General features: G+C 36.6%; 1 protein-coding gene across 1 annotated transcript in view; it reads left to right on the top strand.

Annotated features, from left to right (window-relative positions):
* Positions 1 to 14,778, top strand: part of FRS2 (fibroblast growth factor receptor substrate 2) — a 49,977-nt gene that overhangs the window by 18,563 nt on the left and 16,636 nt on the right. The window contains exon 2 of the mRNA XM_005519350.3: positions 12,660 to 12,765. The gene's annotated coding sequence lies outside the window, so the exon portion shown is untranslated. The remainder of the gene's footprint in view (positions 1 to 12,659; positions 12,766 to 14,778) is intronic.

Below are 14,778 nucleotides of genomic sequence, written 5' to 3'. Positions count from 1 at the left end.
TTGCTGCTGGAAAATCTCCTCTTAGAGAGTCCAGTGACATTTTCTCCTTTAGTGAAGAGATGAAAGTCATTATAAAATATACCAAAGAAAGTAATTATAAAAGATCAAAAGTACCAGTCATATTAATGAAACCTTAAAGTTTACACTTCAGACTTTGTAGCTTTGCTACATAGCAAACATTACCATTTTTCTATCCAAACATCCACAAACTTTCAAAGTGTTGGTGTTTATTGGTTTTATTTCCGTGGTTTTGTTTTTTAAGATCCTCAGTAACTTCTGTAATTTATCTCAGTCTAGTATGTCACATGGTGTTATGCTAGAATTTAGTTCTTTCCAGGAATATATTTCAGCACAAAGGTCAAATGTAGTTTTTATTCTGAATCTGCTTTTGAAAATTGCTAAATAATGCAGAAAAATATTTTTTTCTTGTTTGGTTGAATTTTTTAATGCCAGTGTTTATTCCTTATTTTAAGTTGCTTAAGAGTAGCATGCATGAACCTATCTTGAATCCTTTGTGTTCTGATAAGACAGTACATCTCACCCATTTATTGCAAGCTCTTAACTTTCTACCTAATTATGTATTCCAGAAAGTTTTTTAACCTTGATCTTGGAGCTCTTCAAGACATCAAAGCTCCACCAGTTTTCTTGTCATCTTATTGCAGACATTAATTACCAGGTATTTGTTCTGTGTTTAATTATTTGGTAGTTTTTATAATTAATGGGTTTAAAAGGTTTTTTCGTTTTCAAACATTCTATCAAGTTATCTCATCTTGAAGTGTAGACTTTTTTTTTTCCATGTAGCCAATAATTTCTGTGTGTAAATATTTATTAACTGTAACTTCTAATCCTAGAACTTGTTTCTTGTAGATAAAACAGCTCAGGAATCTGGTAACATCCCATGTCTCTTATACACAAGAGAGCACCTCAAAAATAACTGCATTTTTTCACACAATAAAAAACATAGGTCTCAGGCGACAGGGTGTTCAGCAGAAATTACTTTTAAATTACTATATTTCATTATGGTAACTAGTTAAAGCCAGTCTTCTCTGTGGACAGTGGTAGTTCAGTTTGGCTGGTTTAGACTTTTTGTGTATCATTCCTTGGACTTCCCTGAGCAGTTGAAATGTGCTATAGGAAGTGGGAAGATCCTGTAACTACTGTACAGGAGTTTGAATATTAACAGTGGTAAGAATCAATTTCCCTTATCTCAAAAAAAGCTGGTAAAATATATAGTTCACTGCAGAAATGCTAATAAGCTGGAGTAGAGAAGTATAACAAGGGAAATCAGTACTTTGAATTTTCACCTCAAGAGTAAATCTAGAAGGGGCTTAGTAAGTCAGTTATCTGTTGGATTTGATTTTTAACTTGCATTCCTCTGTACTTGAAGTCTCGTTTAAGATGTTGAGTCATGTATAAATATTACATTTAAAATACAAATCTAGTTCTTAGAATTGAGCGAATCAGAATAGATTTTGTTTTCTTTCCACTCTTTTCTAAGTAAGTGCCAGCAAGCTTTATGGGCTTGTTATTTAAATGGGATTTGTGCCAAGTCATATTACATTTCATGTTTTTAAGCAAGTGGTGCTGGTTTGCTAGAGACTGTAGAGTTTTTACCCACAAAGGGCTGTACTTTCAGCATCTGCGAATGACTGGGTTTTGTGTCCTTTTTGGGTAGACTTATAATACTCTGAGGCAGCAAACTGGCTGATTGAACTACGTAACTAAACTTACCTGGCCTCTTCTAGAAAATTTTTGTATTGGAGTGATATCCGTTTTGCATGTTGTAACTGCTTTAAAATTAAGCTCCAAGTCCCGTGGATTGGTCAGAACCATAACTTTCTTTTAATTATTTTGTTAAAAAGAACCTGCCAAAATCTGAATTCTTCTTTATTCTGTCCTTTCTTTCAGGTTTTCTGTGACTTTTCATTGACAGTAAGATGTGACTGATTACTTAACTGGAGCATGGCATAAGTAACTACTGTTAATACAGAGTTAATACAGATATATAAGATGTATCTGTAGGCTTGCTTTCAAAGAGCATTTCTCTTTGTGGTGCTGTCAGTGTAAACAGTGCCAGCCCCTGACTTGCATTTCAGTGTTCATGTGGTGAACCTGATCAGGAAGCTGGTCCAGGTTAAAAAATAGCTAAGCAAGGAAAACAATGATTATTTTTAACCCAGAGCAATTGTGAGTTATGAGTGACTTGCTGATGTTTGGATGGTGGGTAACTGAAAAGATATTTATAGAAAGAAAAACCTGAGATAGCTGGAATTCATGTGGGTATGGGGTTTTATTATTATTTTGTATTTTATTTCTTAATAGCAATAAATGTTTTTTTACATACATTTAGATAGAGATGTATTAGCTGGAGGAGGAACATAAGTTAGTTTATCCCCTTGCAATTCTCCATTGCCTCCTGCAAAGGGCTGCTTGAACTGCAGGGGGGAATAGGAGGAATGGGAAGATGGAATGAACCTCGAGATTGCGAGCTTCAGTTTGAGGGCTGCTGAGAGCAGCCTGGAGATGGTGGCTAGCTTATGAATAGGGACTCTTCATCAGGGAGACAACTCATCTGCTTTAGCCAACACTCTCTCAGAAACGTCAGCTCACATGGAGGTCTGCAGGGTTTTTAGAGCATCAGTATTGCATTTGTTATGGTTTCTTGTTTGCAAGGCCTTTTTGAAGTTTAATAATAAAAAAATTAACAGCAGAGCTACTGTTTTGACCTTATAAGCTAATGTGCTCTGCCAAGTGGTACTATTCACTATCCATTAAATAGCAGGCATACAGTAATGAGAGTGTGATCAGTTTGAGTAGTGATTTGTGAAAAAGAGTATCATATAAATATGAAGAATTAATGTAGTGTACTCTACACATACTGGCCCCCCTGACTTCAGATGTATATGTTTCGCACTGTGGAAGTTCATCAGAAAAAAGCACGAACTGTGTAGCTGTGAAGGGTAAATTTTGGAGACTTCAGTCCCAAGTAAAGACAAGACCCTGTTGTGTAATTGATAGCATTTTCAGAGAGTGCTGTGAGTGCTGCTTTGATGTAGTCATGGTTAGTAATAGTAGTAAAGTTTTGGCATCTTAAGCAGTTTCTAGAATCAATTCTTTTTGAGATAAAATGGGCATTCAATAGAGCCATCAGATGCTAACAAAATGGATGGGCAAGGGAAAGCTTGTTCATGCTAGCTGTAAATCAAACCGGTTTATTCTCTGTATGCAAAAGTGTTTGGAATTTTAGTGCGGTATTTTAAACTACATCAGCCTCTTATTATCTAGAAGTTAAAGAAATTTACAGCACAAAAGATTGAGTCACAAAATAATACAGTAACATAATAGCCAGTGTGAGCTCCTATGTAGAGCTTACCGCTAAATGCAGTTATAGAGAAACAAAACATCTGTTTGGAGGCTTTGAGGGCTACAGTGTTTCAGGTGATATTTGACACTCTGCAGTGCTTGGAATTCCCTGTGGCCAAGCAGAAGAGAAGGTGTTTGAGGTTTGTCTGAGGCTGAAACTTAAGGCTACTGTGCCTTCACCGGGAAAGTTCAGGGCACTTCTTTAAGCCTTTTACTTGGGAGGGGTTTTTTTTTTTTAAACTGAGTTGTGTCACTCTTGCTTATTCTGTCTTTGTAGGTACTTAGGAATCCAAATCTTGGATATGACTGCTTTGTGAGAGCATGTAGTGCATACATTCAGGCATCATAGTTGTTGATTAGAAAACATGCATGTGTTATGAAAATGAAAGTCCAAAACGGTTGCTTTTTATCCTTAAATATCTGCCACTTATGACAGTAGGAGATAATTTCTGTACAAGAAAGTGAATATGAATTTTCTGTGTAATTGAATGTACCAGTGCTTCTGAATGTCATGTGACACTCAAAGTTGACAGTTTAATCCTAAAATCCTCCCACAGAAATTTTCTAAATGATACCTATTCAGACTTGTTAACAGATGGAATCTTATGGAAGGACTTGTTTAAATAGAAATGTATACATATATATACAAAACATATATAGAGACAATTCTAATGTGTATATATTTTTTTTTTCTCTCAGGTGAGAAAGCTTTGTTTTGTTTGAAATGTTATTTCTTCAAAATGGGCACCTTCACTGTACAAACAGTCTTTCAATCTAAATATATGGGACAGTAAAGTGCCTGAAGATTAAGCTGCAGCAATGTCTTGGGAAGAGTTAAATTTTAGAAGAAGAAAATCAAATTTTTTTTTTTCCTTCCTTTTTCATCCATCTTAAAACCTGTCATCCCAGGCCATACTCTTCCAGGAAATAGAGTTGGTAATAGAAACTCAAATAGGTGACCTAGGGGAAAAAAAATTAATTATGTAAATAGTAGCAAATAATGAGGTTCACATCTGATGGAATTGAGGAATTCCAAACAGGGACTGGGTTTGCAAGCCATATGTGCGTTCTTATATTACAATTCATTACGTTGAAAAGTAAAAGAGAGCAAATGGTTACTCAGGCTAACTTTGTAATAAAACCAGTGGTTCTATGATGGTAATTTTACCATAGGAATCAGAGATTTAGTTTTGTTTTTATCTTTTTAGGAAGAATGGCATAACAAAATTTAGTGCAAGATCCTATGGTAGGGCAAGGTGATATTTGTTCCTCTGATCTTCAAATTAGCTGAGATGCATTCTCTGTCAGATTTAATTTGCTTGCACTCTTGTGTCCATTTGCTCACCATACAGCCAGACTTGTGCCCAGGTGGTTTAGCCAGGATCCCTTATGAGTAACACGGGACAAGAAAAAAAGCTGTAAAATCTTAATGACATCTCTGGCATCTTTATTGACTGGTAATGTCAAAATTATTTTTGCATGGTCTTTTAGGTGTTTTACTTGTCATGAGATGTTGTGATACGCTTTTCTTAATATTCAACTTCCATGAGTCATAGGAGGGGCATCTGTTGGTTTTCTGTTTCATTTAGTTCATATGTCTTAAATGTGTATCAGTACTCTGTTTTGGGGATGTGGTAACAGGAAAAGGAACAATATATACTCTAAGATGCAAACTTGTGTTAGGCTGCAGGCTCTTCCACTGGTGAGTGTTCTGATCAGGCTGTTGTGCTGCTGGGAACACTCCTGTGGGAATGGTGCTTTTCCTTATCAGGGCGGACTAAGCTTTAATCTTTGTCCTGCTCCTTGTTCAGGTGTGTAGATATTGACATGCACATGCACACACTGACATCTACATTTCTGTTGATACATATTCCCCAAATATATTACTTTTATAGCTTTTTAAAATAGTAAAAGGACAGCTATACAAAGCAGACAATATGGATTCTATAAAAAGGTACATTTATTCTTTCTTAGAACAAAATGATGCCTGATCTGAACATTGAACAGAGTTGTCAAACGTGATGCAAATCATCCACAACAGAATAAAGCTTTGTAGGGCTCTGTATTGAAAGAACTAGGCTAATAAAGTAGTTATTCCTAAAGATATTCCTGTAGTGTTTCAGCAGTGATCAAGAAGGACACATTTTATAAGAACTTACATGGAGCTTTTTAAAAACATGGAAGTATAATGTAAGGAAGTAGACCTTTTAGGTGTGTTTATTATAGAGGACTATGAATAAATGTTGTTTTGCTTAGTGAAACTTTGCTCTCCATTGTACAGGTAGATCAAACTAGTTTTTAGTAGCTTCCATCTCAAATAGGAAAATAATTTTTAGGGCATGGATCAACTAGACTAATGGGGAAGGGTGTTAAATCACTAACAAAGGAGTACTCAAAGACGTAGTTATTTAATTACATAAAATTGACTGTGAGAGATTCAACAATGAAAAGAAGAAAATAATTGCTTAGATGCAGAAATGCGATTATAATTGGGTTTTACTTAAATCTGCTGTGCGCATCCTAAAAATCAGAATTTTAATGAGTTGGTGTAGCCCAAAGCACAGACAGACATCTATGCAATCAAGTTACCATGATTTAGCAAATCAGTAACATTAACTAAATGTTTTTATGTGCTTCTTCACTTAGAATAAAAGAAAATAAGTTTAATTTAAACCTAATTTTGGCAGATGCAGTTCAGTAGTGACAAAAGGTACCCTAAGACTGGATTTTACTTCAGTGACCAATCTGCATAATTTTAATTTAGAGGTGTAACTAGCTCTTGTTAAACTTTCCCTTTTATGTAACGATTTGGGGCCATGGGGTAGCTAAGTTTAAATGATTATTAGAGTGTCTCCTTAAAGCGGGAAGAAAAAAATGTACAAGAAGCACCTGAGGAAATATGTAAACAAAACTTAGAAAATTGTGAGCCTTTCAAAAGAGATGGGAAGAGTTCTGTGTGGAAAATGGAAAAATTGTAAATAAAGAAGGCAAGCTATTTTTTAATAGCTTTAATGAGATCTTGGGAGGATTTGGTTGTCAGTTTTCTGAGAAATAGAAACCATATATAAAAGCTTGATGTTCAGGTAAGGCCAGATTCCTTGTATCCAAGTCCTAAGAACTTGCTGATAGTGCAACAATGGACAGATGAAGAAAGGTACATATTGAGAATACATACTGAAATTATTTACATATTCTATTTATTAATTTTAATAAATACACAGTGGAATGGTCTCAATTTTGATAACTTCTTGCTGAATCTGCTTAACATTTCAGTAAGAAAGACCTTGTAGACTTTCCAGAGTTGTTTCTATTAATGTATTAGAAAATCGTTTGTAAAACATGTCAAAAACATAAAAGCAGAACTTAACCCTCCCTGAAATGTTTGAACAAACAATATTTCAAAGATTAAAATATTACAAAATATAAACTCAATGCCATTTACCTAATTACAAGATTTGGCACTTTGCTGGCTTTGAAAACTTGGCAAGAGCTGCAGGCCTCAAGTTGTAGGAGGCATTTGTGGTTCAGTATTGGAGAACTGACTCACTATTTAAACAATTTGAAGTCAGGCTTTCTTTTCAAGAATTAAGCTAGATTCTCTCTTCTTCCTCAGCCCCATTACTTAATTATTGTAGCCTTCCACTATATTTTCCCATCTCTTTGCCTTACTCCTTGATCCTGTATCCAAAAAGCATTTCCATAGCACAGCTTTTAAAACTTCAGTCCCATTTCTGTTGGTATATTGTTGTGTAAGAATGATGCTTTCAGTATATGCTATTCCCTAGAGAATGTTTTAAAAGAGATTCAGATTTTCCAAGAGTAAAATAATTTATAATGCTTGCTTTTTTAACCTAATGTCATGGTTTGGAGTTTGATGTTCTGCTATTTCTTTTAAAAGGATGCAGTTAATCTGGCAGACATTCACAGAAAACAATATGGTGGTGTGGATCTGGAGAAATTGTTTTACTAAGAAATTGAAAAATATTTGTATGTGTGTAAGTTGTTTTAAAAATGATACCAAGTAAAACATAAGTCTTGTTTCTCTGGAAGTTTAGAGTAAGAGGCTCATTTTTTGGAGAGTGATTAAAGAGTAGAACAAGCAATAATGTCCCCCATTAGGGTTTATTAGGGATTAATGGGGATGGTGAAGCAAACAGATTTGTGCTCCTGTTCAAGATTCGTGTTCATTAAAGACCTAGAGTTTTCGAAATGTGCTGAGATGAAAATCTGAAACTCCATTTATGGCTCTATGTGTATGTGTGTCTGTGTGCATTGTTGAATAGAACAGTTGTACCAACCTAGTACCTAATGTGTGATTACCCCTTATATTGCTTTGGGACGGACCAAAGTATGGGGGTACCACACCTCAGGATAAGGGAATGCTGTTCTTAGAATGTCATGCTGGAGCGAAGTGGAGAGGTGTAGGATTGGTGTTACATAAATTGTTCTTAAACGCCACAAAGTATTTAGTGCTGGCACAACATTGCTCTGCCTGCTGCAGTTCTCTCTCTGCTCATCTTAGCTCAGCTATTTGACCTGGTCTTTAATCCTCACTTCTGTGGTAATTGTGGTGAATATAAGAGCTTTTCTGTCAGAACCAGCATGTTTTTTTAAGGAATTACTGTTGAACAGCGTTCCTGCGAATGTTTAACTATCTCACCTAAATTTGGGCATTTTGCTGAAATGATAACTTTTAATGAGAACTGAAGAGAATTAATTTAATAGTAGCATACTGTTTCAAATTTTTGCATAATGACTTTTCAAGATCAGTTGCTAGTTCTGAATTTAAACAAACAACAAGGCTCCAAGTTTGCTTTTCCTTATGTTTCATTTTATTTCATTTTAGTTGTATTAAATTATATTGGGTGTTTTTATATAGCACTAATAAATATGAAAAAAAAATTGCTGTTCATTTTGAATCCAAATATGTGGAAACATATATAGCAAAACAAGTCAAGCTGTGAGGTGATGTGAGTGTTAAAGCAGGAGTAAGGAAAAAAAGAAAGTCTCCTGTGAGTTTGAGGAGCAGGCAGTTGGCAGCAGCAGAAGGTGCCGGCAAAGGAATGCTGCTGAGAGGGCGAGTTCTGGTGTGATCCTGCATCAGCCTCCTCAAGGCGTGTTCAAAGAGGGCTCTGAGGGCACTGCACTGAAATGGCAAGCTGGTCTGCTCGAGCTGGTGTGTGGTTGCAATAATGTTGTTTTCATTGGAGACAGAAAGCTTTTACAGTTTAGCTTGGGTTCTGTCAGTTTTGTTGTTTTGTTTTTGTTTTTTTCCTTTGGAAAGGGCTAAAGAGAGAAAAGGAGCGTACATTTATTGCTGTGTTTTAATCATAAGTCTGACAATATGCTCATTTAATAAAAATATTGAGGGAAAACTTCACCTGTTAGCATAAGCAAAGTTATAAACTAGATTCTGCAACTTCACCTCAACCCTTCATACTTTGTTTTCCCTAATTGCAGCCAGCGGCACCAAACTCTTTCTCAGCATGTTTAGTTTCTTCTTGGATCTCCTTCGTTGTAGTTTTTAACTCTGTTATGGTTTGTTAGTACTCTTTCTTCATCCTTCTAAGGTACTTAGGCACCTTCAATATTAATTTTCTTAGTAATTGTTGCCAAGTGGATGAAGGGCAAGGACTATGTCTGACCTTAGTTCAGTTTGCTTTACTATTAAAACGCCTTCTTCCCAAAACGCATTTGCTTCTTGGGTGTGAATTGTTGTTACGTTGTTTGTCAGACTGTGCAAGGCAAGAGCCTTCCAGAACACCTGAAAGAAGATGAGTAGGTTTGAATGATGGTGTAGGCGTAGGCAGGCAAGGAGAACATTTTGTGCTTCTTTTGCTGTATTATATCTCATGGGTTCTCCCTGTTCTTCTGAACACTCATATGCCATTAAACCCTGTGTTTCCATGGGAGAACATTCCAGCTTTGGCACCTCTTTTGTCTGTTGTGTCTCCAAACATTCAAGTCAGTTTTTGCTGATGTACAGATTTTTTTTTTTTTTTTTTTTCCTTTTGGTAATTATAAAGCGAATATATCACCTGAAGTTAATGTTTGATGTTTGTTGTGTATATCACCTGATGTTAATGTTCTGCAACCAGAGCACACAGAACTAAGTTAAAACCAGCTTTTAGATCAGCTTTGCAACCATGAGCTGACTTTAATGGGGTCACTATGAGCAAATGAGGACTATGATAGCAGCATGTCCACTTGGCCTTTTTGCGCAAGGGGACTGCACGTCTTGTTGGGATCAGTCCCAGCCTGGGGAGACTGCAGAATTGCAAATGTTAGAGTACCTACAAACTTTTGACTGTGTTGTTCTTTTTAAAATATCTACTCTTGTTTACACTGATGCCTTGTGTTCCTCGACTTCTGAGAGATTAGCATAACTTGTTGGCCCTGCTTAGTCTGTTTTTACTTCACAAAGCCAAGTATACATCTTAGTGAAGTTACAGCAGGTTTAGATGAGTGCTGGTCCTGGTTTATCTTGCCTGGGATTTTTACCTTGCAATGCAGTAATGAATGTGCTGGGGAGAAACAGAAAATACTCTCCATCCCTTTCCCCCTCCTTGCATGACTGCACCCAACCACCACTGATGCTTAGTGAATGGGAAATTATAGCTACTAAATTTGACATTGTAGACATAACTTAGGGTTGTGACTGTGGAAATGTCTACTTCTTCTTGTGTGTTTAAGTTTTGGTAAATATTTTGCAATCTGGGAAAATTTAAGAAAGTCCCGAACTGTAAATAGGCAATTTGTAATTGCAAGCAACTGTTTGGAGAATTTTGTTAATGCTTTACATTTAAAAGAAGTTAGGTGCTGCAAGTTTGTGTGCTTTCTTTAATTATAAAACTCTGTTTAGATTGTTTAATAATCATTCTTAGGTAACTGAAATAGGCTAGTCTACTTTAGGTAGCCTAACCGTGTAAAAGGTTTAAAACTGTGCTAGAAAAATACCAAGGTAAAGACCAGTGCAAACATAACTGCAGTAGGATAGCTTGCCTATGAACATTTTAATTTTAATTATTTTTCTCATGATTATCTCTTAAGATTTCACCACAGTGGGTGGATCAGGTTTTCTGCTCCCTCTTTCCATTCTCCTGTTCTGAAAATTTTAGCAGGGAATATGGTAAACTTCAATCCCAGTAGTTAGTGAAGTGGCTAATTATTCTTAAAACTGGGTAGATGTGACTAAGGCTGTGATTCTGTCCCCAGCTGGCTCTGGCACTTCCCAGACTCTCTGCTAGCTGGTTTGGTATGCCAAGCCATCAGAAATCTAACCTGACCAAAATCGCAGTTTAATCATACCAGCTAGATTGGATAGGGCCATCCTATAACCAAAGCTTGAGCTTGCAGAGGGATAGGTACACAACTGTATGCAAAAAACTGTATACATCTCTGTCAAGCAGTTCAATAAATTTACTTTTTGAAAAGTACCTTTGTGAAATCTAGGGTTTAGTTTCAAGTTAAGTTATTAGTTATTTCTTTTTTTTAATGTCTTATGGCAGAGCGCTCGCAAATTTATGCTGAGTTGATGTAATCCATATATGCTAATTGTAATGGCTATGTTGGGTCACACTTCAACTATCAGTTTGTCCAGTATCTTGTTTCTGACATTAAATAGTAAATTGATAGCCAGTAGTAAATATGTAGGGAAGGGAACAATAAGAAGGAACATTTTATGATCATTCCTTAAGACCCTTCTAAGTGTCTGCACCTTAGAGACTTTTAGAGCCAGATACAACAGCTTTGAGTTTAAAAGTTCTTCATGGAGCTTGCATTTGTCCAATTACTTTCTGAATCTTTAAAATTTTGGAACTCACTCCCACAAGACATTGCAGATCACAAAGTTTAGCTACAGACTATGTGCAAAAATGAATTTTTGTGTGTTTGAACCCTCCTTTAATGATGTCCCTTGCTGTTTCCTAATGGTTGCATTTTGAAAATAATTGTGCTTTATTTATCTTCTCCTTGTCACCTGTAATTTTGTACCCATATTTTCTGCTATGTGTGCTCTCTTTTTTCAGGCTGAGCCATCTAAGAAGCGTATTTCTGCTTTTACTCTGTCTTTATTTGACAGAGTAAAAGCAGAGGCCTGATGGCATACATTACTACATGTGTGGATGTACTACACTATGGATTCATACAATAGAATTGTATTTTTGGTTTGGCACTTTTAAGTCTTTCCAAACAGTTATGTTTCATTTGCTTTATGATATCTGTCCAGCTAGAATTTCCATTGGACTGCATGACTGTGTGACTGATCTTTCCTAACAGATAGAGCTCCTTTGCTAGGAGTGTTATTTTTGCATTTGCTGGTGTTGAATTTCTGGTAATCTCTTGCTCAATCCCCTCACAAGTAAGATGGTTCTGCAACTGGTATAGTCATGCCTAGGACCTGGGATGAAATTGGGACTACATTACATGTGATATTATGCAAAAAATGCAGAGTGCTTTGGTTTGCCAAGATGATTTTAATCCAGGGGAACACAGGGGACAGCTGATGAATACAAAGAATTACAGCAAAAAATTTATAAGCAAAGCTGCAGTGGTCTCAAAGAAGTTTGCATAGACATTCTGAAAGACTGATAAGGAAGGCTAATACTAAAGTATTATTCTGAGAAATTAGCACTTTTATTGAGTTTAATAAACAGCATCAAAGGAAACATCAAGTGCTTGTTCGGCAATTTTACAAACAGTGAACAGAGACTGCCAGCTGTTTGTGTGATGGGAACAGCAATTAGCTTTTAGTATTAAATGTGAGTGGATAGCTAGTGTGAGAATAATCCAGGAGGTGGGGGAGTAAAAGCAAGCAATTTATGGTTGATGTCATGGAGCAAGAATCATGAGGGAAGCAGAGAAAGGCTGATGTGTTAGCCATACAGGTCAGCATTTGTGTATGTTCAGTAGGATAAGCAAGAGGGAGTTAAATAGAGTGATTTGTACGTGTTCTTCTGTTTGTCCACTGTGGTTTGAGTTGGGTTGGGTTGGTATGCACTGAGGATAATGGGAGCTTCACATCTGTCATTTCCACACTGAATTGGGTATGCAGTGAGTGGAGAATGAATGGAGTCCCCAGTGTGATAGGCTACGCTGCAGAAATGAATGCTGGGTTTTCTTTCAAGGCTTTGGAATGCCAGGGCAACTCAGACATCAGTCACCTAAAGCATCATGAAGACCTTGCTTGACATAATAGTCACAAAATAATTATAAACAAAAGCATGTATTTTTATTAATTTACTAACTGGCATCTTAAAAACAAGAAAAAAATTTGACATTTTTATGTACCCTTCTAGTTCTAGGTCCAATGATTAGTTCTGTGACAAGACAGCATGACACTTTGAGTATGACAGAAGCCCCGATGCTGCAGCAGAGGCTGGGAGTATTAATGGCCAAATCTAGGTGAGTGATTTTTAATTCTGCCAGCTCCCTACCTGTTCAATTTCTTCCTCATAGCCTAGGTTCACATCTTCTTTTGAAGCAGCATTTCAGTTCTTGGTTTTCTGAAATATCAATCTTAGAACATACTTGAGACAAAATAAAAAGCTTGTATGATTCTTGATTACATACCGTTTCTTTGTTGTTCCTGTTGTACAAAGGCTGTCCTTCAAATATCTTCATATACTACAGCTTTCTTCTTGCAACTCCAGTGATTTTTTTTTTCTCCAAAGTGCTTTGCATTATAAGTTCTGGGTTTTTTAATAAGTTTTTTTAAAGAAGCAGGCAGTGTCTTCAACAGACTTGATCGGTTATTTCATGCTGAATGCATAGAAAGTCTGATACTAACAGCCTGCGACTAAGTAGTTCTGTTTGCACTGCAAAACATCTGAGGAGGTCTGAGTCTGGGCCTTAAGTGCATGCGTTTGTGCCTGAAGGCTGCTAGAGGCATATGCAACTATGTTGTATGGACCAGAGTGTTCACTGTTAATCTGCATTAAGGCTGTTGTCACCTGTTGCTCTTCATAGCAGGGGATTCTCAGGCTAAATAGCACAGTGGCAGTAGCCTGACAAGAACAACATCTGAACATTACTGAAGTGATGCACTGACGGGTGCCAGAGCAGGAAACCAGGAACAGGTGTTATTAGTTGTATCTCCCTTTCCAAATAGAAGAGGAACAACTACTACTACTATGACTACTGCTACTATAAAAATTTCAAAACTTCACAACGAAAAAAAAAAAAAAAAAATTCTTGTGTGTAGCATAGCTTCTCTCTGCAGCAGTAGAAGCAAACAAGTAACCCCCAGTTTCATTTTGAGTTGGGGAAAAAACCTTTGTCAATATAATGCATGTTTTTATGTTATGGCCAGAAATTACATTAAAGAATCTATGATTTTGGTTAGGTGTCTGGTATTTTGCCTCTATGACTGGATTAATTGGAGCAGTGTTGTTACATCTGCAGGGGATTCTTGGTGGCTGATTGATACAATCTCTGGAGTAGGAGTATCTCTTTTGAGTGGCTTTTCTTATCAAGAAAAGTGAAAGAGTTAGCTGCTTTTCATTGTATTCTTTGCACCTTATCCCTTAGCAGACTGAAGTGCTACATGGATACTACTGCTGCATGCTGATACAAATGCCCATTTAGAAACCAAGTAATGGCTTTCTTGAGATGACATTGGATTTTTTAACCTCTAGTCAGGAAAACTTATCAAGCCATTCAATCTCCTTTCTTCTTGATTTCTAATGTTGTATCTCTTGTTGACTTAATAGCTCTCTTCCAGGATTTTGCCCCATTTTTAATTTGTGTACTGGAAATTTTACTTCTTATCTAGTATAAATATAATGTAATTAGGTTAAGTTTTCTTTTGTCAGACTTTCTTGTATTTAAGAAATATGAGACTTGACCCCTTTTTCATGGTGATAGAGGGTCAAACAGCAAGTTGCTCGACTTCATTCTGTTAACATTTTATCATACTGCTTTGTGAAAGTTCTGCCATACACACAGAAATCTTTAAATGAAAATACCAAAAATATCAAGGTGTTTATTTTTTGTTTCATTACTTTAGCCATGCTGTTCAGTGTTACTTGAGTATTTTACGATTTTAAAACAAATGTGTAACACAATTTAATCCAAATGGAACTGAATAGAAATAAAAAAAATACCCAAGTTTTAAAATATTTGTGTTGAATGTGGGTTTTTTACCTTCCCTTATCTTTGATTACATAGTTTGATATGCACTGCAATATGGGAAGTATACAAAATTGGAAGCACAGAGCCTCACTGTGTGGCTGCCAGCACAGGGCTGCCTGCAGGCCTGGAACGCCTCCACCCTGGAGCTGCCAAAGCCAGGGCAGCCTTTCAGGATTGCCATATGGGCTCTTCATGTTGCCTGTGTCTGGTAACCTGCTACAGCCCAGGGCTTCTAGGGGCATCTCTAGTGCGGTGCTCCTGAGTCAGGGAGTGCTCACTTAGATG

This window comes from Pseudopodoces humilis, chromosome 5 (genome assembly GCF_049639895.1).
Source record: "Pseudopodoces humilis isolate 2021_Gansu_Grassland_sample_001 chromosome 5, ASM4963989v1, whole genome shotgun sequence".
Lineage (NCBI taxonomy): Eukaryota > Metazoa > Chordata > Aves > Passeriformes > Paridae > Pseudopodoces > Pseudopodoces humilis.
Note: the sequence above shows the minus strand (reverse complement) of the source record. Positions and strands in the feature narration are given on the sequence as shown.